Below are 26376 nucleotides of genomic sequence, written 5' to 3' on the forward strand. Positions count from 1 at the left end.
GAGAACGAACAGAGGGGATTGGGAGAACCTTCCCTTGCTTGATACCCTTCAGAGTGTCAACATATCTGGTTCCATCTGAGCGATATGTGGACATGCAAAACGATAAGAGATTTCTGACGAAATTCTCTGTACATTTTCTTCCTTGTACCGCTTCTGGGGAGGTGCATGCACTATTTGTTGTTATGTATGCAAATCATTTGAGATTGCATATGGAAGTAACGTATCTAGCCCCAAAGTGCGTGGTTTATCTATACTGAAATGAAAGCAGGGTGGTGTTCATGTCCAGAATTATTGTATAGACATTAGAAAGAAGCTGATCACTGATGTTAATTTTTGTTACATTGATTTTGATAGATTTTATTGGTGCTTAATAACACTATACATCATCTTAGTGTCAGCTCTTCTAAGCCTCTATTTTTGGTGCATTGAATGATACAGATAAAACTAAGCAGTAGGGAGCAGGACAGAAAACACTGCAACTCAGATAGAAAGAATGAAGGGATTAATCAATGTCTAACTTAGTCCATGCTTGTAGAGGGAGAGTAATCAACCCAAATGTCAATATTTATTACTACTGATTGTGTCGAAGACTGTTAGATGAGCATGAGTCCCTGTCTTCAAAAAAAGGAATATTGGTTGGAATAAACTGAAATTGGTGTTTCAACATCCTTGTTCAACACGTATTATATAGCTTCATATTCTGTTACAAAGCCTCTGAAGCTTGGCAAACTCAGTAAAGTACTTACAGAAATGTCAAATCATGATCTTTACTTGGTGAACGCATCTGTCTGATTCCTTCCATTTAGTGTTAAATTTAAGAGAATAATAGCTGCAAAGGGAAAAGATACTTGTGCCCACAAACTACTTACTTACATGCAATGTTGTATTTATATGTGCACATAAAGAATGTGCTCATCATGCAAAAGTTTCAGTGAAAGTATACAGCGTGGTAGAATTCTGAAATTGCGATAGAACAGCATTAAAGAAGTGAAAAATTAATCATTGAAAAAAAGTGGTTTAAAAAAAAGTGTGTTCTCAGGTGATTACATGATTGCATCTTGAGCGGGCATTTAGTGATCTAGGTTATAAACATGAACTTAAAGACACCAGTGCCTTTGGAATTGTGTGTGAGAGAGTATATAAGCCTCTTAACAGCAAGACCTCAAATATAGTGAAAATAAATTTAAATATTTTGAAGAGCGGTAACTGCTTAAAGAATATTATTTTTGACTTGAAATGTTACGTTTGATTCTTTTTCATTTTCTTTAAGCCAAATTAAAGGGGTAGAACAGCGTAGTACGTCTTTCTGTGGCTCCATTACTTCAAAATCTGAGCATCTCACACTTTCCCTGTGTGATTGGAAATGCAATTCTCTCCAGTATACAGGTGCTATAATGGATCAGTTACTTGCCAAAGATAAAGGTCTGTGGCAGAACAAGATCTTGGATTTATGCATCTGGCATTTGTTGTTCCTCTTTGCAGTAGGTTAGGTGAGGCTCCTAATTTCCTCCAATGGATCACACAAGGTAGGATACCTTGAGCAGTCTTGGAGAGAGCATTGTCAGCAGCTGTTCTTAAGATGATTTACATGATCAGGTTGGCTGCTTCCAAGCAACAGGATGACGCAGGAGAAATAAGTTGCTTAGCTACTTCTTGTGTGAACCAAAACCCCTGCCTCTCTCTCTTTCACCTGGGAAGTATTGTAAAGCAACTTACTCAAGGAGCTATTTAAAATGTAGTTGCCTTCAGCATTATTTTTTCTTAGCCTCTTAGTGAGTACAGGGGGGCTTTGTTTGTCCTCCTTGGCAGTATCCTGTAGTACAATCTCATAACACTTGATGGAATTTAGTGGCCAAAATTGTCAGGGAAAGTATCATGTTGCTATTTACAGGCTATTTTCCATTTAACTTTTCATTCTTTTGCTGTAACACATACAGCTTTGTAACGAAATGCTGAGACTTGTGGGTTCAGTTAATATATCTAATTATTTAGTTGTTTGCGTATATCCATAGCAGGAAGGAATCTGTTCAGGCTTTATTATGACCAGTTTAAAATGTGTAGTAGAAAAGATGAAGGGAGAAGCTCAGAAGAGTTGCCATTAAACCATTGCTGAATTATATTAGCAGCATTTCCTATTAAATATTGCTTATAGCTAATAGACCTGTGTGTTCTTTTTTTAACTTTGTAAATTGCATCCAACATTGTAGAAACTGTATAGCATGTACACTGGCAAATTGAAAAGAGGATTTTTTCCTCTATTGATGAACAGTACTGATATTGCTCGCTTTAAACTTAGTCTTGATCTGGTTAGGATGAGGGTTCGTAATAGCTTTTGGAAAGCTTTTTTAAATGGAAAATTAAGTTGAAGTCAGTTGCTGTTTATAAATTACTGTCTGAAATTCTGCCATAAATTATGCCTGATTTGAGAAAAGGGTAGTGGCTGCCAAACTGTCATTCACATGTTGAGTTGAATTATGGTTGGGGTCAGTATCTTTTTCAACATGCTTCTAACAGTCACAGTATTGAGTAAGTCGGGCAACTGAGTTGCTTCAAATGATGTCAAGTTTCCAGCCTTCCTTTCAATTCTAGCAGTTTACTGTTTCATGTTTGGAAAGGTGATATTGGAAAGCATGAAACAGTGGATAGGGAAATTGCACCATTTTTAGAAACAATCAATTTATACGTATCCTCTTAAAACATCAATTTGTATATATTTGTCAAGCTTCATGAAGCACAATTAGAACATTAAAGTAAATTAAGTAATAACCTAATTTACATAATGAATGTTTTACATATAATTTTACATATGCCTTTTAAGATGTTGTGTAGACCTAGTGCTAGTGAATTTTCCTTTCAAAGAGGTGTCTTTGGACAAAAGAAACAGGTAGGATTTGCAAAGTCATCATCCTACCCAGAAGAATTGAGGATGAAATGACTTGATGAATAAATGGATTGGACTTAAAGGTAAACGACAGCTTGTATGGGGGCCACAGCTTCCATGAAAGAGAGATTGCTGCAGAACTGACCTTGTCTTTTCTGCTACTGTCCAATTGAGAAATGGGTTTTGTGTTTTCCCAAGCTTTATGAAGCCAAGCAATCCTTGAGCCATGATATCCTTTCTCTCAAAACTCTTTTCTTTACTTTTCTTCTGTCTAGAAGCACTTTCCTCTGTTTCATCTCCAAATTCTAACCTTTTGAGTTATTATTTTAAGATACAATTAAAATTTGGTCTTCTCTGAAGCTGCCTTTGGAAGGAACTTTATACTCCTGTATCCCTTCGTGTAAAGAATCTTGTTCTACTATGGATGTAGTTATTCTGATGAGCAACGAAAAACAATGGGGAATCAAAGTCTCTTTCATAATCTGACTGTTCTGATCTGTTCTTGAGGCTGTTATGGTAACTGATGCATCAGTTAGAGTAAATAAAAATTCCATGCTCAGAGAACTGCAAGTACAAGCAGATATTAGAGATCTTTGTCTTGCTAACTTTTTGTGTGCTTCAGTTCTCTCTAGTAATTTTAATTGTTAAAGCTCAAACAATTGCTTTTATTTGCTTGTTTTTTTTTAGTTACTATGTTACAGATAAATCAGAGCACTTATGTTTAGTAATGGTGTTTCTTATAATGGCTTTTTTGGAGTAGAGCTGATTAGAGATGCTTTTTGTTAAGGCAGAGTTTTCAAAATGTGCAGCAAAAGCATGTAAAATTATGATGAATAGAAGGTATGCTTTATTAGTTAAGTGGCTGTGCCATGGCCATTTAGGTCAGACTTCGCAGGGGATACATCAAATTTAAACTCTGTAGATTCAACAAAGTTGTGATTATGGATTTTAACAAGGAAATATGGTAGCCATTAGGACTGAATTTCTGTTTATATGGAGCTGCCTTTAGAAGAAAGAGGGAACTGCGGACAGCTGTGGGAACATTTCCACATTAGTTTCCAAGCTAGACTCCTTAGGGCTTTGACTTTTGATGTGAAAGCTGTACCAGGGAATTAATTAATCATGAGTTCATAATAACTGTACATCAGACCGGAGATATTCATAGAATCATAGAATTCATGTGATAAAGTATTAGCCCCCTGAAATCTTCACCAGAGTAACATAAGGATTCAGGAAACAGAGCTCTACATGGGCTACATAGGTAGGTGAATTATTAGGTAATAAACTCTTACAAGCTGGCAAATAAAGTGTAAAGTATGCAAACTTTAAGTTCTGGGGTGTTAGTCTAATGACAGCTCACAGAGATCTCTTAAACTACTGCAAATTGTGGAGGCTTCAGTCATGTCATAGGAAACTGCTACCTAGAAAAATCTGAGGCCGGATTCCCATTGCCTTATTTTGTTTGCAAAGAGCTAAATATCTTTTCAATCTTTTTGGAGTTATGGCATCCATTAATTAGTGGTTGATTTACAGTTGTACGTTTTGGTAATGGAGTGATATTTAGGAACTTCCTTAAGGTCACAAGCTAAGTCATCAGTATTGCAAATATTTCTTTGTAATGACATACAATAAAGGTAAGGATTGTGTCATTTTGCCTCAGAGACAGATGGTGCTGGTGTCTGACCAGGGTATTCATGCAAGTTAAATCTCTTTTGCAAGAAGATCTGAAGGAAGTGAATTTTATGCTATAAACTTCTCAGCGGGCATATGAGGACCTATGGCTGCAATAGTCTTTGTTATGGATTTTTTGTCGGTTGGGTTGCAGCTTTGTATTCTGTGCACAAAAACAGAAATGCAGTGGGTTGTGGGTTTAATTTCATCCTCCCAGAATAATTTGAGTAAATAGAAAGGCAGTAAGAAAGGTAATAAGAGCTAGTATGTTTTTGTATCAGAAATGGTACGTGCATTAAAAAAATGAAGAAAAAATATTATTAAAATGGATGTTCTTCACCACAGAAGATGATAGATGCATTGTTTTGGTAGTTCTTGTGGGTTTATAAACTGTGACAGCAAATCTAGTATTGTATTTCACCAGGATATTATATTCTAGTTGTGTATTGTCATGGAATTATTGGGATTTTTTTTCCTCTTTATATCAGTAGACAAGAATTACAATGCTGGACTGCCAATTCGCTTTGAAATGTTTCTGTTCATATTTCATAGCCAGAGCTATCAGTCATGCTGTTTATGTTTTTGGAAACGGCATCACATCTAATAGCAAACAGCATTCTTTGAGTGACAGAGAAGGTTAGCTTATGTGTGGATTTGACATCACATCCACTTATTACAAAGTTTCCTTCTGACAAGCTGTAAATGAGAGAGTTTTCTCACTGATTTTATGTTGGGAAATAGAAAGTTGTGTGCGTATTTGCCATAATTATTTTTTTCTCATTTTATTGGTGGTGAAAGAGGACTGTTTCATTTCTAGAGATACAGTATGAGTTGTTGAGTTTCTGGTTTAGTACTTTGCTGAGCTGAATCTCTATGTCAAACTGTTACGGTGACACAAAAAGTAAGCAACAGCAATACCTGAGCTAAGCACAGTTCTCAAACTCAGGGGCTAAATAATGCTGAAACTTCCCCCACATGTTCTAAAACTGTGAACAACTGTTTCTGGTAATCCTAAGACAAGAGATCATTATGGCCACTTCCCAGTGAAGTTTTGAAGTTCATGGGCTGAGGCACTGCTTTAAACGTAAAGGCTTAAGAACTGTTTAAAATGATCTAGGAGGGAAGCAAATTTCATGCCCCCATCTTGCAGGATTTTAGTTGAAGGAGCAGCTCATCTCTTGAAATACAAGACATAAATACCTTAAAATGAAATATTTCAACAGAAAGGTTCTGACTGCTGCTCCCAGCAGCCTGTCCTTTGCATCCAGCCAGTCAGAGGAAAACAACAAAGCCTCCTGCTGTCTACATCAAGTCCACCTCTTCACAGTGGATTTTATTAGAGTCCTGAAGGGTGGAGGTCTCTTAGGCCTTTCCAGATGTTCATTCTATTTCATTGTAACCCATTTCCACATCTCTGACTGAATTTGTTTCAGCTATGCACTTTTCTGAAAAGTTGCTTCCTCACATTGCTGTTGGGTTTCATGCTGGACCTGGCCTTGTTGGTTTGGGCCTTGTAAAACCAGTACCATCAGTTGCACTGACACCTTGCATCTATTATGAAGCTGCCTTTGAATTTTTTTGAAGTAATTTTCTTTTTTTGGTCTTTATTCTAAAACTTCTAAACCCTCAAGTTCCACTATTTCTTTCTTGAGTAAGATTCTTTAATAGGTATAACTTTGCTGTTTAATGCTTTAGGGAATGTCAGGATGGAGGCTGAAATATTTGCCCCCCCCCCCCCCCCAAACATTCTCTACATCCATCTCTATTAGAAGCTTGATACTGAGTGGTAAGGCTGGTGTAGATAATCTATCACTGTACCAGTTTCTCTGTTTATATTCTGTTTTGCCTTGAGCGAGTGATATTTCTTCAAAAACTAAACAGAAGGGTGTGTTCAGTAGGAAGAACAGCAATTCTGACATATAATTGTACAGTGCTAGAAGCTTGGCTTTTACTGGAGTCTTATAAAGAAGCACAGCAAACTGTTCTCTGTAATAACGCATTTGGTAGTGTTATCAACTCATAGTTTAACACTTGCCTCTGAATATATCATTTGCTTAGCTATCAGAGTGCCCGTTTTACGGAAAACTTTGGTATAAGTACAGATGTAATATGAAAACAGGGTTTGGTTTGCTTTCACTCAAAAAGTTGAATATGTCCTCAATTAGCAAAAGTCAGTGTTTGGTTCAGATTTATCACTGTGCAGTAATAAAGTTGCCATAGTGGAGGCGTTATCAGCAGGAGCTACGTGCTCCCATTTGTATTTCGACTGAATTGGAGAGAGAAATACTTGTTTGTAATACCCAGATCTGTCACTGGAGAAAAGCAGCTCTTCATCCTGTAAGGCCACTTATGGGCTTCCATACTTCTGTGTGGTGTGTGGTCTAATTCCTGAGAACAACTGACATGGCACCAAGTGTGGTTGGAACCTTGTGCATTCCCTTCAGTCTGACTTGGTGCCAGTCAGACTTAAGGTGAGGAGAGAACTGGTCAGGGGAGAATGCTTGCCAAGCACTATCTGAAAGATAATACAGGTTTGAGTTGCATTGGTTCTTCTACAGTTTTTCTGTTAGATGCTCTAAGACTGTCTTTTTGGATTCAAAGGAGTGGCTTATGTGGTGTTTAAGTCAACTGAAGTAGGACAAATAAACACCTGAATAGATACATCAGTGAGTTCCATAGGTGTGGACCCCTGTATCTTTGAAGTACCTTGCGGTTAGACTTCATCACAACTTTAGGCCAATTCCTGCACAGGTAGGTGTGCTTAGGCCATGCCTACCAGCTCTGAAGAGATGTTATCACCTACAGTATTTTTATGTGCTATGAGTCTTGTTGTTGTGGCTGTTTTTTCCTTTGAATTGATAAATTCATGTCACACTTGTATGAACCATTACCTAGATTTCTTCTTCCGACATCTCATGTGATAATTATTCTTCCTTTCCATGTTTTAGTTTGCAGTGTTTTAGAATACAATGCTCCTAAAGTATTTTTTTTTTCTACTGGTCAAATTAATATCTTGTGATGGTTCTTAATTACTGTAGTACCATAGAACACTCGAGTAACACAGGTAACAAACGCATCCTTTAAGTCTTTTTTCTCTCAACATAAAGTATTGGAAGAAATGAACAAAACTGTGTTTAAAGTGAAATATACATATAATATGTCTTTATATAATACATAATATATTATTTAGTTATTTTAAAAATCCCTTAAAATCCCCCAAATCTTCCATGTGACTTAACTATCCAGAAGAGTGATACACCTACCAATCTTTCTTGACTTTTTTTGAGTTTTGCCTTTTTGGAGAATATTAAATCTTTTAAAAATTGAGTTTTGTTCATATTCATTAATTTCAATAGTTGTAAATTTATATCTAAATAAAGAAGAAACCTTTTAAGTTGATATGATGGCTGACTTCATCCATCCTTTAAAACTGTTGTTTTGAAGGGATGAAGTTGTTGGAAAACTGGAGCAACTGGAAATACTTTGAACTTGGTTTGAGTTCTGTTTGAATTGTTCTTCAATTAAAAAATAGTTAATGGAAATTATGCTTTCAGATTAGGTTTTGCTTTTTTTTTTTTGCAGCTCAGCTTCACAGTAGTTGTTACTTAGCATCATTCTATTTTTATTAGCATCTCCATCTATTTGTGCTGATGCGAATGCCTGATAGAAAACCAGAATCTGTTTGAAGGGAATTCTATTGTTGTGAGCCTGATTTGATTTCAGGTATATGAAGAAACATCTTTGAGTTACGTTTCTTTTTTGCCAAACACATTGTTTTTGATCCCTGATGTACAACTATTAATTTCTAATCCACTGCATAGAGGCTATTTTCCATATATTACCTATTTTCCTGTCTTTATTCAGTACTGTTGTATCTTTTAAACATTTATTCTGAAGTTTTGGTTGACATTTTGTTATTCAATTTTATTGGACTAACACTTTACATGTTTGTAACATATAGTCTTGACTTAAATGCCAGAATTAATATGTACATTGTGTTAGAATACAGCTTGTTGTAGTGCTATGGCAAGTCCCAATTGCCTAGGGAACATTTCCTAATGTGGTTTTATCTACTTACTATTTAAGGTATGCTGATTATGAATGTGTGCACGTGGTAGCTGTTCCTTCCTGAAGAACATTCCTGTTGAAAGGATGCTGATAGTCTCCTACTTGACAGTATTGGTGAGTCTAAATATTTATTTTCTGTGTTAAGCATTTTGTGAGCATAAACATCTCAAACTACTTGCCACTGATTTTTATTCTCTTCTGTGACATAACTGGTTGTTCAAGGTGATACACAGATTATACCTTTATAACAGGCTCTTTAATGGAACACAGACAGTAACTTGTAAGATCACTTAGGACTCCCAAGTCCTCCCCGCTGAACTGATACGTTTGTCAATGGGAATACACACTTTATTTCAGATCTTATTGAATGAAACATCAATTCTGAACTTTTAGCTTTAATCCTGTCTCCCTGAGATAGTTCAGTGTCATATCTGTGTGCCCCAGATGTTTCAGGAATCCACTTAAGCAAATCAATAGGTCATCAAAGCAAACTAGCAAAAAATAGAAAAATATTATCACTTTGTAAAAATCAGTTCGGTGTGGTGAAATGTTTTTCAGATCAAAAGATTCTCAAGTAGTAAATCTGAGGTATCACACATGTAGGATTTTGCTGAGGTTGTTCTGTTGTCTTCTGATAGTTATCTATTGAGACAGATTTTTTCATTGCTGCATACTAACTATGGGTGAAAAATAAAGCAAGCTTTCTCTGTGTTTCACTTTCTCTGTGTTTCAATATCATGGTGTATTAAGTTCATACTGGAGAGTATTCAGTTTTTAACTGTTCCTTCTGTGCCATGAGATTTTTGGGACTGTGAGATGTGAGTTGGTGTTCTCAGCTATATCTATTTCTTCGCATTCATTTAACATGAAGCTTATAGCTTAAGCATTACAGCTTAAGTTAATGTGATTTGTATTGGAATATGAGAAGCAGGGAGAATCACCAACAGGAAGCAAAAATGGAGCAGAAAGCAAGGCAGGTGGGTTGGGAGGACTTGTCTGCGAACAGACTCCAAACACATGTGCTGGAGCATCTGCTGGTTGGGGTAATGCAGTTTGGAGATAGATGATGGGTTGGAAGCCAGGGAGAGCAAGGAGAGAAACAGCTGTCAACAGGTCACGTGTAGCTGATTTAGGTAAAAAGAACATAAAATTCTGGTGGCCAAAAGTATGTCTGAAATAAAGTGAAACGTAATAAATACACTTGATACAAAAAGTAGGACTGAAGGCATGCTGGACTGGAAAGGAAGAAATTTGGAGGAGGTAGTCCTAAGGAACTGGGGAATCTGGAGGGAAAGAAAATCTAATACTGTAAAAGATGCTGGTTAGTTAGTTTAATTTTATCCTGAGTAAGATGAAAATTCCAAACCTTGTCTCTCCAGAAAAATTTTGGGTCACATGAATTAACCAGTACTGCTGTCAGCACTAATTAGTCAAAATAAAGTTACAAACAGGATTCTGCGTTTAATAAATACATAATCAGTTAATGCATAACCTTAGTACTTGTCTTAAAATCTCATTTCTATGTTTCTGTAGTCTGCAATGTAAATTAATCACAGTTGATTCAGCATTTTTACTATTAGAACCCAGCAATATCACCAAACTATACGGATTTAATTTTTATCATGTAAAATGCTGAAGGCATGAATACCAAACTTCAAATTATCATCTGTTCCTTCCTGCCTTTCTTCGTTTCCTAATTTCACTTTTTGCCTTTGAAATACTCCCTTATGAGTTTACATCTAGGACCACAGACAACAAAATTCAGCACACTGCAATGTCCTTTCTTTTTGGAGGCTAACATCCAGCTTTCAGTGATACGGTTTTATTTATGGAGTCTTTGATGTCTTTAATAATTATAGGAATCAAAATAGAGATCCTGCTTCAAGACAGGATAGCATCTATTGATAAATGCAAGTGGAATTTTAGAGGAACTCCAAAAATATATAGGCCTTATCAACATGCAGGAAGCTTTTCAGGAATAAATAGTAACTGCTTTTCTGCAAGTGTTATGCTTATTCCCAAGGCTTGCTCATCTTCCTCAGAGCTGCAAATCATAAATAGATCTGTTAAAAAATATGAAATAAAATTTATAACTTGGAGGAGATTTAAAAAAAAAAAGTTGTGTTTGGAAAGTCCTACTTTTACTGCTTGACTTTGTACTATGAAATGCACCCAATTGGGGGATTGAACTTCGATTTCCAGAGGTCCCTTCCAACCCCTATGATTCTACAAAATTAAGATCTTAGTATTTTAAAATGTGTTGGAAATTCAGCATACTCACTGTTTAAGTAAAAATGTATGATACCTGCTAAGGGATCAGTTATCTGGGCAGTATGCATGAACAGCATATCAAAAATCAGGCAGTTTATAATTAATATAAGGCCTAATTTTTCTGGAGGGTGTGGGAGACTGTCAGAGAGGATGAATTTATGGAAAAAAAAGAGATACAAAAAATAATGAAAGCCTTTAGATGAATAAATACCGTTTTTGAGATGGGATTTTTTATTTTTAAAATTACTACTTCACAAAAAATATGAGCTACTTTTGAAAGCGGTTTACATTTTTGCTAATAGGAACTCCTCCATGTCCAAACAACGTTTTGAGATATTTTCAGAGTGGGCTGCATGTGGATATATATCCTAAACATAAACATATGAATTTCACGGTCGTGTATCTTAGTCCCACGTTATAAACTAGAAAATATGGAACATGTAAATACAAAAAAAATGGCCAAATTGATTACTTTATTATAAGGTAGAGCAGATATATTACTTCTATTAGTGATTAATCCTTTTTAACTACAAATTCAAATCTTATTACACTGTATTCACCTGTCATTAGCAAATAGAAAATCTTGGAAAAAATGAAGTATACATATTTAAGTACTCTCTAGGAACTTGCTTGACTAAAATAGTGTCAATATCTGTATAGGAAAAAAGATTAAAAAATATATATTTTTCTTCAAACTGGCTTATAAATGAGCACTAAGGTTTGTGTGATTCATGTCTCAAATGGTGAATGTAAGACTCTGTTATTGCAGTCCTATGTGTTTTGGTAGAAGTTCGTGTTGCTTTATGGCCTGGCTGATGGATGCTCACTTTTATATATCATTTGGATTACTTCAGCTTTGTTTTTGTTGTGAGGGATATGTGTCTTCATAATTGTAAATCTTCTCTAAACTCCCTCTGGGCTGTATGAAAAGAAAAATTGTGGACTCCAAGTCAGCTGAATGATACAACAGGAAAACAAGACATCAGTGAAGTGTTTTCTTAGTAAACTAGTCAAGGCAGTTTTTGTGCCCTGAATTACAGAACTGATAATCCTGGGGGAAAATTAACCAATTAGCCTCTGGTTTGCTAACATGATTGCACGCTGATCTTACAGCTTTTGCTTAATTTTAATATCATTTGTGTTACTTAAGTGGAGAGTTTCTAATTTACTTAAAGTCCTTTGGTTTAATTAACCTTAATTTTTTGGAAAAAAAATATCCAGTTGAAGGATTTTTTCCTGATAAGATTAACTTCAGGACTTGATCTTATGCATAAAACAAATCCAAAACCGAACAAATTACGCATTTGTTCAAACTAGACCTATTTTACATTTTTTATATTCATTTTCAGTAAATCTATTTTTCTTCCACAAACTGATGGTAATTTTAGCTGTAGATAAATAATTTTAAAAGTTTTGAGTGAACCATTTAAAAATTTTCTAAATGTTTGCTCTATACATTGAAGATTCTCCTGTTGTTCCTGCAGATGTAGGTGCAGTCAGCTATCTCTTTGCTAATTGTGCAACTCTAATTTTGAAGGGGATTATATGTAGTAACAGCTGGCTAAAAGGGTCATGATTCTGATTTCTGATTATTTGAATTACTTCATTGTTTTGTAGAGCTTTGTTATAAACATTGTTTTTTTCAGACTTTTGACGACTGGTGTTAGGGCTGTGAGGAGAGGTTGCTAATATTTTGTGGCTGCCTGACAATGGCCACACTAGCGTTTTATCATTGAAGCAAATAATTCTGATCAGCCACAAATAGAGGTATTGTATAGACATCTAAATAAAATTATTGATTTTTTCCTAATTATTCAAGTGATAATTTTTCTACAGTGTCTAGAATTGTGCTTTTATTAAAAATTGCCTACTCCATAAATTGCTTTAGAGAATATTAAAATATTCTTCATGCTATTTGCTCTCCTCTCTCTTACATGCTCTGATTCTCGTACCACTTTTTCTGATGTTCTATTTTGACTTCAGTGATATATGTCATAGCAGATCAAAATGGAAGCCCCCAGATACCTGACATCCTTTTCTGGCGCTTGCTTGGCACAAGGTTCAGCAGCTTAGAAGTTATTTTAGGGTCAGTATGAAATAAGAAAATGGATTTACTGAGACACGGCTTTCACTGAGTTACTTGCCTTCCATACCAATCATTTCTTAGGCCTTCTTGATAGTCTCTAACTTTACACCTTTCTTCCTAAGGTGTCTTGTAGGCTTTTGAAAGTCTCATCTATGGGTACAATTTTTTCTTTGATAAACAGTATTCCTGTGTGTTTACTGTTCATGAATTTAATATTAAGAAAAAATGAATTTAGATATAATGTTAGTGGTCAGATCATAAGGTGGTATAAAATACATAATTAGGTAAAGATAGTATGTGTACTGAGTTCATTTGTTGGATGCATCTTTGTAAAGCACAGTTGTCACTTTGTAATGTATTTTGCAGTCCAGGTACTGGGAATGCCAATGGTAGTTCGTTTTTCTGTGGTGACATAAAAGTCTGATAGGGTTGAAGGAGAGACTTGTGAAGTGTTCGACACTGTAGATCCAATCTGGATTTCTATCCAGGTCTTTTAATATTGTCAGGGCATACTTGCAATGTAGCAGAACAAAAGCATGCCTTTCAAACATTTCCTTTCGTGTTCAGCCAAATATCTTGAATGAAGTTCTAACAGAAAAGCTCAGATTAATTACTTATTTTTTAAATTGAAAAAACTTTTACTGCCTTCAAGAAATTTTTAATTTTTTATTTCTTTATTTTTCTTTTTTCCTCCATTTATTTTTCCTCTCTCAGACAGAAGTAGTTATTGGGAAAAGTGAAAGAGGAATTGAGGAAATACCATTTTTTCTTTACTGTTATAAAAGTGGAAAAAAAAGTGAAAAGTCAGGGATAGATATTTTTTACTTTTCCTTTAACTTGTTTTAATTTGTGCGGATAACTTTTCATCTTTAAAGAAAGTAAAATTTCTTTTAATGAAGAAAAGTAGTTCCTACATCTGTGTGTATATTTTGGAAAATGTTTAGCATCAGGTATTGTGAGATACTTGAAAGTTACTTGAAACTAATTCTGAAGAAAATGGAATTCTGATAGGTGAGAATCAGGTTGTTGTCAACAAGTTATTCTGTGTGTAGTAGAAATTAGAAAAGGTTAAGTTCTGAGCACTGTTTAGATAGGTTATACTCTCTTAGAGATTGTCAGTAAAGTGAATAATCTCATGGCAAGCAGGACTTGGGCCTCTTCATGCTCTTGTTCATGCATCAGAGGTGATGCTGATACCAAGTTCGAAAGGGAATTCAGTTCTCCTAAATGTATTACAGGTATTAAATAATTCATGTCTTTTCTACTTGCTTCCAGCCTTAAAAAATTAATAAAAACGTGGACTTTTTTGAAAGCTATTAAAAGTTAAGATTTATTATTGGCATAAAAGACAGCTACGGTCTTTTTTCCATAATAAGGAAACATCTGCTTGTTCTAAAAGCTTGGAATTTACCAACTTAACTTTAGGGCGCTATTTGTAGTAAAAAGCAAAAATTAAAGTAATGAAGCATAAACATCAACGCCTATAAAAGGCCGTAAAAAAAAAGCTGTAACAAGCCTTTTAAAATTTTATTGCAAAAATATGTTTCATTTTACGTTGTCCTGTGAATGCAAAGTAGTAGGCATTTATTTAAGTAACATTCTCTAAGAACACCTGTAAGAGCTGGCTGAAGAGCAAGTGTATTTAGCTCAAAAACTTGCCATTGCTCAAATGCCCTCTATTTTGAGTAGGTCTATTCACGTTGGCTCTTTTCATATTCTGCTGTAGGATTCTGCTTCTCAAAAGAGGCATAACTTGAATTACTTAAGTACAATCATTTTGTCTGTTTTTTTTCTTGTTCTCCAGTATTTCTTAAGATTGCTTTTTGGTTCAGAAATTTATTTCCTGCTTCAGACATGTTGTACAAAATACTTGAAAGCCATCAGAGTTTAACCTACTCAGATTCTTGTTATTTTGTTTTGCTTCTTTCGGAATGGTACAATTGTAAGGAGATGTATAAGTTTGCTTCATTGTCTATCTGGAGATTCAGAGAAGAAAACATCCTAGCAAGAAACTGCTGGTAATTTTTTTTAACAATACCTGATGAAGTTTCCCTTTTATTTGTATTAGTTTGGAAAACCACTTAAGAAAACAAGGTAGATTTACCTGAAAGTTATCTTCGAGCCATAGAGTAATTCAGTTTGAAATGGACCTCTAGAGATTTTCTAATCCAAAATCCTTCTCAAAGTTTTGTTAACTAGGTCAGGTTGCTCAGGGCCCTGTCTAATCAATTCTTTGTATCTCTGAGGTCAGATATTCTAAAGCATCTCTTGGTTCCTGTTTTGGTGCTCAACTAAATCTCCAATTAGATCATCTTCCATTGAAAATAACGAGTCCAGCATAGTGCCGTCACTCACTGGGCTCCTCAATCACCTGTGTTAGGAAGCTGTCAGTGATGCACTCCAAAAGCCTCCTGGCTTGCTGGTGCCCTTCTGGCAGATACTGAGGTGGTGAACACACACCACGAGAACCAGGAACTGCAAACATGAGGCTTCTTCCAGTTGTCCAAAGAAAGCTTCATGTACATCTTTGCTATATATCTGCTGATTAGGGAAGATGTAGCAGTCAGAGTTGATGGTTTGTCCGGATTCCAGGAAATCCAGAGGGATCCAGACCCTTTCCTATCCCAAAAGGCAGTGCACGTTGGTTTACTCACTGAGGGCTGCATCGTGAATGTAATAGAACTCTTCCAAGGGGATCCAAGTAGGTTTTTTCTCTTTGTAGGATGATCTAATGAACTTTTTTGGTCTGGATTCCAGTACATTTTCCACTGCCTGCTTCTGTCCAAAGCAGCTGTCATGGATATTTTTTCCCTCCTTTTGCTGTTACTTAATATTTATGTGGTGATTAACAATATGCACAGTTGTCAAGTCCGGCGCTAGAACATTTGTTTTCTTTTTTTATGGTGGAGCAGATGGTTTGGACTAACAGTTTTACTCTTGAGCTTGCAGTACAGAAAAGGGGAAAATTGTATAGAAGCTATGCATCTTCAAAGTTAAATTTACTTTTTAGATTATTCACCTTTGCCTATGGGGAAATATGCTGTTCTTCTAGAAAATGAGAGCAAATAAAAGCTATTGAGATGAAATCAAAAGAAAACGAGCCATATCAGGAATGTTTTTGGATTTGGTAGATAGAATGATTTCTGGTGAAGAAGGCTGCGCTTTCTGCATGGCAGAAAATAAGAAAATGTGTAGCGGCTGGGTTAACTCCTAAAAGTGTTTGAAGGAGTCTAAAGATGAGGTAATTATTTCAGCAATGAAGAATCAGTGTAAACTGTACCCATTTGAGGTTGCCAAAGCAAAGGCAGGTTCTTTGTGAATTTATTTTTCCTGGATGAGTTCAGTTGGGAGGCCTTTGAATTTAAGGGCCGCATGATGCAGCTCAGTGTTGTAAATTCAGTTTATGAATCACGAGGAGAGGGATGAAGCAAAGATATTTCATGGCTGTGCCTTTGTTGTCATCACTTTCTCATTTCTGTCATCTGCTCTGTGAGAAGGTGTTAGCATGGAACTATGCAAATAGTTTTGGCACTGTCTGAAATCCTGATGGAAGGAATTTTTACCTACTCCATATATACTAGCTCTAACACTAATTCAAACAGTGATGTGAAAGCTATTCCTGTTGATTTTAAACGAGGTTTTATAGGATCTTTCTGCAGTGAAGACAAGAACCAAACAACTGTCTTAAGTTACTTTTACTTGGGAGGCCAAGAAAGAAGAGACATCATAGGTTTTGTTACATTTTGGATGACTTATGCTCTAATACTTGTCATCTACTCAATGACTGAGTAGATATGGAATATAGGATATACTGAGATGTTTTCCCCAGAGTGCAAAGCAGTTTTACTGTCTATGAAAATGTTATTACTAACTTGTGCTGCAACAGTTGCTAAACTCCAGATTGTAAGGCATATAATGTAGATTCATTATGATTCTTTATTGAAGTGATTTTGATTAAAAATAATATATTAAAACTAATATTAAAAGACAAAAAAGGTAGAGAATTATTTTGAAAGAATTTTTGTTGCAGTTTTTCAGTGCCAAATATTGACACAGTTAAACTGATTTCCCATTACTTATTTCTGAAGGATCTCCTTTCCATCAAAACGTCTTGGAATAACTGTAATCGCAACTGCTTTTGATGTTATATAACCACTGATAATCATGTAATTTGGCTGTGGAATGTGAGCCCCATAGCTCACATTCTGTGATTTTCCCCCCATTTCTGTCCCCATAGCTCTCCACATCAGAATTACCTTTGTGATGTCTGTGTGCTTGTCTTACACCATTCTGATATTCACAGACCTCTGTTTAAAAAAAAAAAAAAAAAAAAAAATGTACTCAGTATCATTTAAGGGAGAATAAGCATTCAACATTTCATTTATATTTTGGTCTACATCTGAAAACCAAGTGCCTGTGAGCAATAGAACTTTTCCCCAATGTTTCTAAATTTATATCCAGAGTTATATTAAGCAGTGTCAGGAAAGAGTATGGACAAGAAATCATTTCTTCCTTTTTGCTTAGCCTTGGACAAGGCTTGTTTCCTACTAAATCAAAACATATTGACTTAAAAGGGAGCATAATTTGTTGTTATTGTCAACTAAATTATTACTAATATTTAGGAATCTACATTAAAGTTATTATGTACTATTTTGTTACTTATTTCATGTTTAAACTTTATTACACAAGTAAGGAATGTATTAAAACATTTTTAGATTGAGTATCTTGCACGCTTTGAATCTTTTGTGTAGTGTTGTGATGATCCTCCATCAGATGGTGCTGTTAGGATTTAAGATGAAAATAGCCTGGTTTGTGCTCATGAGAACTAGCATCTTGATCCTGTTTATCATTTTGTATTTTAATTAATGGAGCTTTACTGAAAGTTTTATACAAGTCATACAGTGAAGGAAGCCGTCTGTGAACATATGTGAAATGTCAATTTTCAGTGATTTGAAGACATGCCTCAATGAGATTTATTAAATGTTTTAGAAGAGGAATTAAGATTTTGTATTGTCTCATCAGCTCTATGAAGTAACCAAAAATCTCACGCTATCTTTCTCTGTGTCAAGTGGATTGCACAAATATTCTTGAAAGCTATTTCTGCTACCAACACCTGAGTGATGTTCACATAATGGTTCACAGAAGAGGCCGCTGGTTAGAAATCAATTTGTACAAAATAGTAATACTTGCTTTCCCCGTTCAACAGCAGTTTCCAGTTTACTTTCAGGAGTAATGTGAGCACAGAAGTGATTTGACCTCTGCCCACAGTACCTCACAAGGGACTTCTAGCATGAAAACAAAAAACTGATTGCCTAACAAATCAAAACCAGAAAATATGCAAATTCTAAAGTCTGGGAATGGTGAGTTTTCGTGGCACACCTCTGTAAGCTTGAATATTTCCAGAAAGAAGCATGTGTGCCACCTACAAATAACAAATAGCTGAATAAGTTTTCTGGAAAAATTGTGAGATAACTTATTCTGGACTTCCATAAAGAGTGACTTCACATGATATCTATGTTTACAGATAAGCTGTACGGAATATTTGAAGAGAAAACTTAAGTCTGTACCAATACTAATCTGTAAGGTTGTATGCCATCAGCTGAAATAGAAGCTTTAAAACACATTTTCATTTAATATTGCTTGAGATGCTCCTTATTGGTTGTCAACGGTTTACGGGCGTTCGGCCCGGTTCTGTGACGAAGGGGACGGGGGATCCACGGGTCCATGCCCCGGGAAAAGGGGAAAAGGGTAAGGAGATAGCCCTGAGAGCAAAGAACAGCAGCAACAGTCTGAGGAGAAAGAAACTAATTTACTAAATAAGATACAGGAATGCAAAACAACACACTATAATACAATATAATTACAATTTAAGCTGATAAATCCAATACAGAGAGAGAGAATGTCCCAAAATCAAGGTAGGCCTTACTCTACTACCGACGATAAGACGGCTGGAGAGCGAGGTGCTGCCAAGACGAGAGACGGGCAGAAAAAGGGACGAGGTCTCGTGATCTGCAAGTTTTTATACTGCGAGCTTTTATCTTTTCCCTCCGGCTGGAAATGGTATCAGAGGAGAAGAGTACCGTGGGGACTGTGGTAGTCCTTCTCTTCTGAGAACCAGGTATATCCACTACATGATGTTATGATGTGGAATACCAATAACCGAATATCACAAAACCATGACATTGGTATAGCCAGATACTTAATAGAGTTATAGCTTCTGGCTGATTTTGCAGTGTTTAAGAGAAAAATTTGAAGTATTTCTCATAGTTTAAGTTTGTTTTATGCAAAACAAACAAAATGCCAAACCAAACGCTTTCAGAATAGTTCAAAATATGTAATTTAAATAGTTTTTCCCAAAATGCTGAAAATTTCACATCTGGACAGCAGAAGATGGTAACTTTGATAAAGATGTGACTTTTTTTGGAATTTCACTTGATAAAAAGTTATCTATAACCATCAAAATCTACTGTGGGATTTTGAAAGTTGAACTTAAAGTATCTTACATTAAAATATTTTACTTTGGAGCTAGATATACAGAAAACAAATAATATTTACAATATATGATTCAGTGTGACAATATTCCTGAAAGATGTGGAGATGACCTGAGCCTTATTTCTAGAAAATATTACAGAAATCAAGAGAGTCTGAATTACTGTGTCTCTGCAGAAGTGCTGTGCAAGAAACAGAAGTAAAACACTAGAAACAATATCCTTCCCAAACTTGTGCTTTCAGAGAGGCTAATGCTGTGTGTTTTCCCTACTGTACCGGGGGTGTTCATCATCATTTCCTTGCAGAGGGTGCTAATTTGAGTTATAACAATACAGTAAAAAAGAGAAATAAACTAGAACCCAGCAGTGTATTTACCACATCAATTGGGCAAGTGGTGTGAGTCATGAAAAGTACAGCAACACAAATAAGTAGCTTTCAGAGATCATAACTGTAGCAGAGAGATTCTTTGGTTGTGCCTGCTTTTATAGCACACTGTGGCTTAGTGTGATTATCTTTAGACCTCAGACCCTGGCTACCTGCTCAGGAACACTAATCTTCCGTAAATAATAGGATTTAAATGGTTCGTTAAAAGGAATTCTGTGATTTTGCACCATTATCAAAAGAAAACATTTTAATGGGGTTCAGCTCTATTCTTACTGCGCAAATTAAAATTCCTGTGTCGGGATCAAGAGCTATAGCTTAGATTAATATCCTACAGAAGGAAGAACATATTATCTTCCACAGTCTAATGCCTTTATCTGAGCCAGCAGTTCATGATGCTGTGAACTGCTGGATTTAAGTGACCTTTCCCAGTGATATTCACAGCAAGTGGTAAGAATAACAAGTACATACACAAAGCTGCTCTGAAACTTTTTATCCCCACTCTTTGATATTATTACTTCATTATATTTAAAGACTTCTTGCAACAGTGGCTTCCACCAATATTCACGCAGCAACAACTTGATGACTAGCATCACACCACTGCATGCAATTTCATTATAGCTAAAAAGACAGAAAAAGGCTGTCTCTGTCCTATTATGGGAAGATGCTGCTTTTTATATTCCTCTGGGATAAATTCTTATTGTATTGCCACAGTGGATACACTCCATTAATACTTTATAAAGTCATTCTCTGGGAGGCTACTGTGCTGGAATTTCATTCTGTAACTGCTACTTCAGTTTCAGATTAATTTCTTCCACTGAATTCCGGTCCTTGTGCTACTTTTTGGATCCATAATAATCAGAGATAATCCTGAGAACAAAAGCCACTGATTGAGCAGGTTTGCTCTTAGATAAAGTCATTAGATTCTCAGAGCACCTTATCTTTGACTGAAATTGATTTATATGAAGTAGGGCTAGAAAATGTTTTTTTCTGTACAGTGTAAGTTATATATAGCTTTCCTGCTTATTTGAATGGAAAAGTGCATTACTAGTGTGATTTAAACAGGATTTTAAGCTGTTACTCTACTTTAGTGAATGTTGTTGTACATTTGATGAACACTCTACTTGTGTTCTTTGAAGGACAAGGCAAATCAGAAATGCTTTATTAATATGCAACTGCTTGTGCTAATTGTGCTACCTTGATATTTCTAATCTTGTTTTTATGTAGGCTTTCTGAACAAAAAAAAGCTCTGTCAGGCTCATGACTTTAGAGTTGATGTACTCAAGAAACAGTTTCTAAAACAATTTCAGCAAGTGCTAAAACAACAGTAATCCAGGACACTTCCCATTTGTTAAAATCCAGCCTTATGAAATGCATAATGACTCCAGTGGCTTCTGAAGAAAGTGTTTACCACAATGATATATTTTCTTTCAGATGTTCCACCACATTTTCCACGGTTTTGATAATTGTGTCTTATTACTCTTTCCATGGGAAATCCTAACAGCGGGAGACAGTAATTTGGCTTAATCAATGAAGTCACAAATCTGTTACCTCCTGTTAAGACTGTAGAAGTATGTGAAAAAGCAGGAAAAGTCAAGTTCTGCTCTTGGTGCATGACTTATGTCTTTTGAAAAAACCCTAAGTAGCTATAAATGATTTTACCACTGGCTTCAAGAGATGTTTTTATGATCCAGTTTTTGAATTGGGAGATTGGTATTCAGTCCTAGAGAGGAAACAAGCCTTCACTGGTTTCTCCTCCTGGTTTGCTAATAAGTGTATGAAAGTATGTTCCTATTGATGGCACTGCAGTTATTTTAGGATGGTATTATAAAGTGATCTTCATTCACAAACATAAAGTATTTGTAAGGACAGAAAGAACCTGTCTTTCATTCTAGTGTCCATTCTCATCTCTCTCTTAGATGTGCGAGGATAAAATAGCCAGGAAAAAAGTAAATTCTGTAAAATGATAGTGCCTTTCTGACATGGCCCTGAGAGGAACAGAGAGGTCAGACAGCTTTAAAATAATAATAATAAAAAAACAGCTCACATCCCCTCAAAACAGCAAAATCTTAAAAGACAGAATCTTAAATGATTTAGTGTTTGGCAATACTTAATAATGTTTACTTCTCCCAGTTTTGAACTTGGTCAAGTCAATGTGTGCTATATGTTCATGATTGAACCTTGACTTTTAAGTGTTCAGTTGAAGAATGTCTTGTAATTATTTTTGAGTTTATACAATTCAATAGAGAATCGTTTTTATTACTTAGTCAAGACCATTATAGTAATAATCTATTATGTGCATTATGACACATCAAAGTGTTAAATGTGGCAAAGAAATTATCCTACAATAATAATGATGCTGACGAATGTCCATTTCTTTCTGGTTAAATCTATTTGTGTTAAATCTGAGAATCTGCATATTAGTGGATGCATTTTTCTGCAAAATAACGAATACGTGCTAGTATGTATTAAAAACGTACTGTTATGCAAATTTTAAATTTATCTGCCCTCACCATTAGTAGTATGCGGAAAAAATTTAATCCACAAGTGAATAGATGTGTTGAACGTTTTTATTCATTTCTTGTTTATGTTCTATGTTGTGCTTTGGGAAAACTGAGGTTTGTTTCTGGCATAAATAATTGTTTTCATTCCTGTAACTATACTGATATCAAGTGCTACCATTTCAAACTTTAAATGGGGTGTGAAAAATTTTTTCAGGAGGATAACTTTATTTTAAAACAAAAAATGCCTTTTTGAGCTTCAGTAGAATTTTACCTCTTTAAAATGGATCATTAAAGTGTTTTCTTGCTTCTCATTTCTTGAACCCAATTGTATGTGTAAACCTTTAAAAGTGGAGTGTATGCTAATTTTGGATTAGACTTGGAAAATTCCGTATTGTGCAAGTTGGATTTCATATAACTCATTTTCAATAATGCAGCCTTCTGGAAAAAAATATATAGGCTGATAGCTAAGTTTCAGTAAACTCTAATTTCAGCTCTTTGAAAAAAGAAATTATTTGCAGTTACTGGAATCTTGGCCATTTTCAGTAAGATACCAACTACTGCTGAAAATGCCATTTAGGAAACATTTTCATTTGCTCAATGAGGAGCTAAAATAATAGCTACAACGGAAGGAACGTATTTATTTGATACTTTGGTATAACTCTGAGGTATATACCAGACTATATAATCACATAAAATGTAATGCTCTTAATATTTTGTTCACCTGCAATGCCCAGTATAGCTTTCAGTATTGTTAATCAAGAAGATATCTTCTACTTCAGCATCTTCCAGACAGCAACTATTCCCTGGAGCATGCTTATCCAATCTCTACTGCCAGACTTTTCTATTTATCACCACAGTCTGACAGAGGTGACCCTTAAGTACAAGAACTGGTCACATTCACTTTTTGCTGTGTCTCAGAGTGTCATTTCAGTCAAGCTGGGACAATTCCCCCAAGAAATAAAGGCAGCTACCATCAAAATTTGCATGGAGGTACTTTTTCTTGCTTTGATATCTTTATTCCTCTGAGATCTTCTGACCTTTTTGTTTCAGAATTTGTCACTTGTGTAAGAAATGCATGTTGTTAATCCTTCATGTGCAGAGGCTGTGGTCAAATTGGAAGTCCAAGAGTCCTTTCCAGTCAGACTTTGATAGTACCTTCTAACAAGAAACTGGTATTTGACAGGGTTGTTGGGGTGGTTAAAGTAAGTAGTAGCCAAGCTTAGTCCAAGAGCTCTGGGCAGGCTGAATTCAGAATGAACTGAGGAGAAGGAAGCTTGAACTTCAAAAGGAGTGTGATGTTCAGGGAAAGTGTTTGATAATTCTGGGGTTTCAAGTCGCAAAACCCTATGATTCTTAAGTGTATATTGCTTTTTGGCTTATTTCCTCCTATATTCAGGTACCAGCTGTTTCATTGCATTTATTTTCTTTTGGTCCATTGACCTTGTGAAAACTAAGTATCTTCAACTTTTTATGGAATTTTTAAAGAATATACAAAGGAAATGAGACTTAAGCTGAAAAACCTTTATTTCTCCCTTAAAAAGACAAACACCTTTACATATTATCATTGATCTAGAAGGAAGTAATTAAGCTTTCAACTATTCCTTATCTACATCACGTATTTTGGAAATAAAAGCCTCGTTGGCAAATTGCTATTAGGCTTTCCTGCTATTATAACGTTGAGTGACAGAAAGTTGCACTGTATTAAAGGTGCAGATAAATGAAACCAAACACACTGTATTAATTGCAGTCCAGTGTCCTGTGTGACATATTCTTTTTCACTTGGACAATGAACAAGGTCTGCAAATGATTTCGGTGGAGCTTTCCTACAGTGGAGTCTTAACTGAATTCACCTGTGTTGTTCCAAGGTGGAATAGCGGGTACTGGATAAGAAGCCTAATTTGGCCAGATCTGCCCATGTCCTTCTGAGTTCTAACAAGGTTAGGATTGTCCAATGCAAGTTTGAGGCAGATGGGGCAATAAATTAAGCAGTCTTTTTTGCACTCAGGAGGTCAGGGGGGTGAGAGGAAGGATGACACAGAGCTCTCTCTGGGTCTCAGTAAGGAATACCAGACAAAATGTGGCTTAATGAGAACTGCTTTAATAAGAGGAGGAATATGGATAGAAAATAACCATGTAACCCTTCAAATGCTGGGAGACTTGCTCTTGAGCAGATTCAGATGACTGTTCAGTGGCACAGTGTGCAGAGTGAGCAGATACTATCGGTGGAGAGAAGTTCTCCCTTTTGTGGAGCATTAGAAGTGGGGAACTCCTGCACTTTTGTATCAATTAACAGTCCTCTTTCATCTCACACACTTTGAATTATGTAGGCAGTATGCATATAAAGGTATCCTTAGTTTTAGATATTTAGTAGTTATTGTAATTTGTGAGGAACTCTCCATTTCATAAGTTTCTTGTAATATTTGTGTATATATACCAGTATTTTTGTATATATTTAAATAAGGCTGGTACAATTACCTTAATGCAGTAATAAGAGCTATTTAAATACATGTATTGTTTTGTAACATGAGATTGATTCAGTTGTACCATTTTTTTGCTTACTGTTTCTCTACCACAGGAGTTACCAGATTTCTAACTATCAATAATATTGTGTGAGTTATAAAAACTGCTTCTCAGCATATAGAACCATTTCGGTGCTCAATAATGTGGTCATTTCTATACTATTTTTCTCATCATGGAGTGTGCACAATGATCTGCTAAGCAAAGACTGAACAGTCTATCGCAAAGGCATTTGGCCATACTTTATTGATTATTGTGCACATTAAAATTATAATAGTATAGCTTGACAAACAATATAATGGAAAAAGATTATTGTATACAAAACATGCCTTTGTATTACAAATTACACTGAAAATGGGTTATGGTGATGCATTAAGTCTTTCTTACTAGGATTTCACAATTATGGCAGACTTAAGGCACAATAAGAGAATTTTCTTTCCCCTTGCCTTTAAATAACTTCTCAACTTTCTCATTCATATGCTTGAGATAAATTAAAAATGCACTTAAAAATGTAAGTGCAGTTATGCTTGTTTACCACAGATGTGCTGTGGTAAACCTAAGTTTACCTAAGTGAACAAATACACAACTTATAAGCAGAAGTTGCTTGTACATTTTCACTGAGTTGCCATAGATTCCGATAACTGTTAACATTAGTTTGCGTGTGTGTGTTTGGCCAAGATTAAAACAACAAAATTCAGTTACCTATTATTCAGTTCAAATAGACTAAGTTCACAGGTATATAATTGGTTATATTTGTCTAGTATTGACAGTGAAAACATTGCTGTATGTCAGCATGTGTCCCTAAAAACCCCATGAGCTTTGTCTGAGAGCAATATGTAAGGGCAAATGGGGCCTCTTAGAACTATAAAGCCAGTAAAAGTATACTTCTAAACAAGAAAAACAAGGATTTCTTGGAGCTAGGTTTGTTTGAGGGTCTGTGTTTTAACAAAAAAAAGGTTGCACTGGAGATAATAAGGAATGTGGTAAAAGAAAATACAGCATCTCATAGAATGAATAAAATACTAGCCTAATATATTCAAGATCCTTCTTATCTTTACATAGGTACAATAATAGTACGTTGTCTTGCACTAAGCCTCTGTTTAGGTGAGGTCATGTTCTACACATGATGTTTGGGGGAAAAAAAGGCCATCAGATTCTGTGTAACTGACATGAGCTATCATGTGTATATGAAGCTTGTGAGCTAATCTGAATTTGCAAAACAGCTTTTTCTTTATAAATTATTTTTCTTGTTCAGAAGCTTCAGACTTGGTTGTTCAATACCAGAATCTGGTCAAAAACTGTTACTCCATAAGTCCAAGCTCTGTGATTTCAATTTCACATTCTCTAACTCCCAGCATGCATTAATTTTTTTAATACTGTTAGATTACAAGATTAATTGGTTTGAGACTTTTTGACTAAGTTTGCAAATCGGAAAATCTTACAGAAATCAAAGTAACTTTGGCTCATTTCTTCTTCATTAACTGGAGATGGAGGAGGCATAGTATTTT

The 26376-nt window shown here is 35.5% G+C and overlaps 1 long non-coding RNA gene across 2 annotated transcripts in view; it reads left to right on the forward strand.

The window, feature by feature from the left end:
• LOC110404425 overlaps positions 1–26376 on the forward strand; it is a 195543-nt gene that overhangs the window by 15485 nt on the left and 153682 nt on the right. For both annotated transcript variants that reach the window (XR_002442221.1, XR_002442222.1), the window contains exon 2: positions 8639–8734. This is a non-coding gene — a long non-coding RNA (uncharacterized LOC110404425). The remainder of the gene's footprint in view (positions 1–8638; positions 8735–26376) is intronic.

The sequence above is a fragment of the Numida meleagris genome, chromosome 10 (genome assembly GCF_002078875.1).
Source record: "Numida meleagris isolate 19003 breed g44 Domestic line chromosome 10, NumMel1.0, whole genome shotgun sequence".
Taxonomy (NCBI): Eukaryota; Metazoa; Chordata; class Aves; order Galliformes; family Numididae; genus Numida; species Numida meleagris.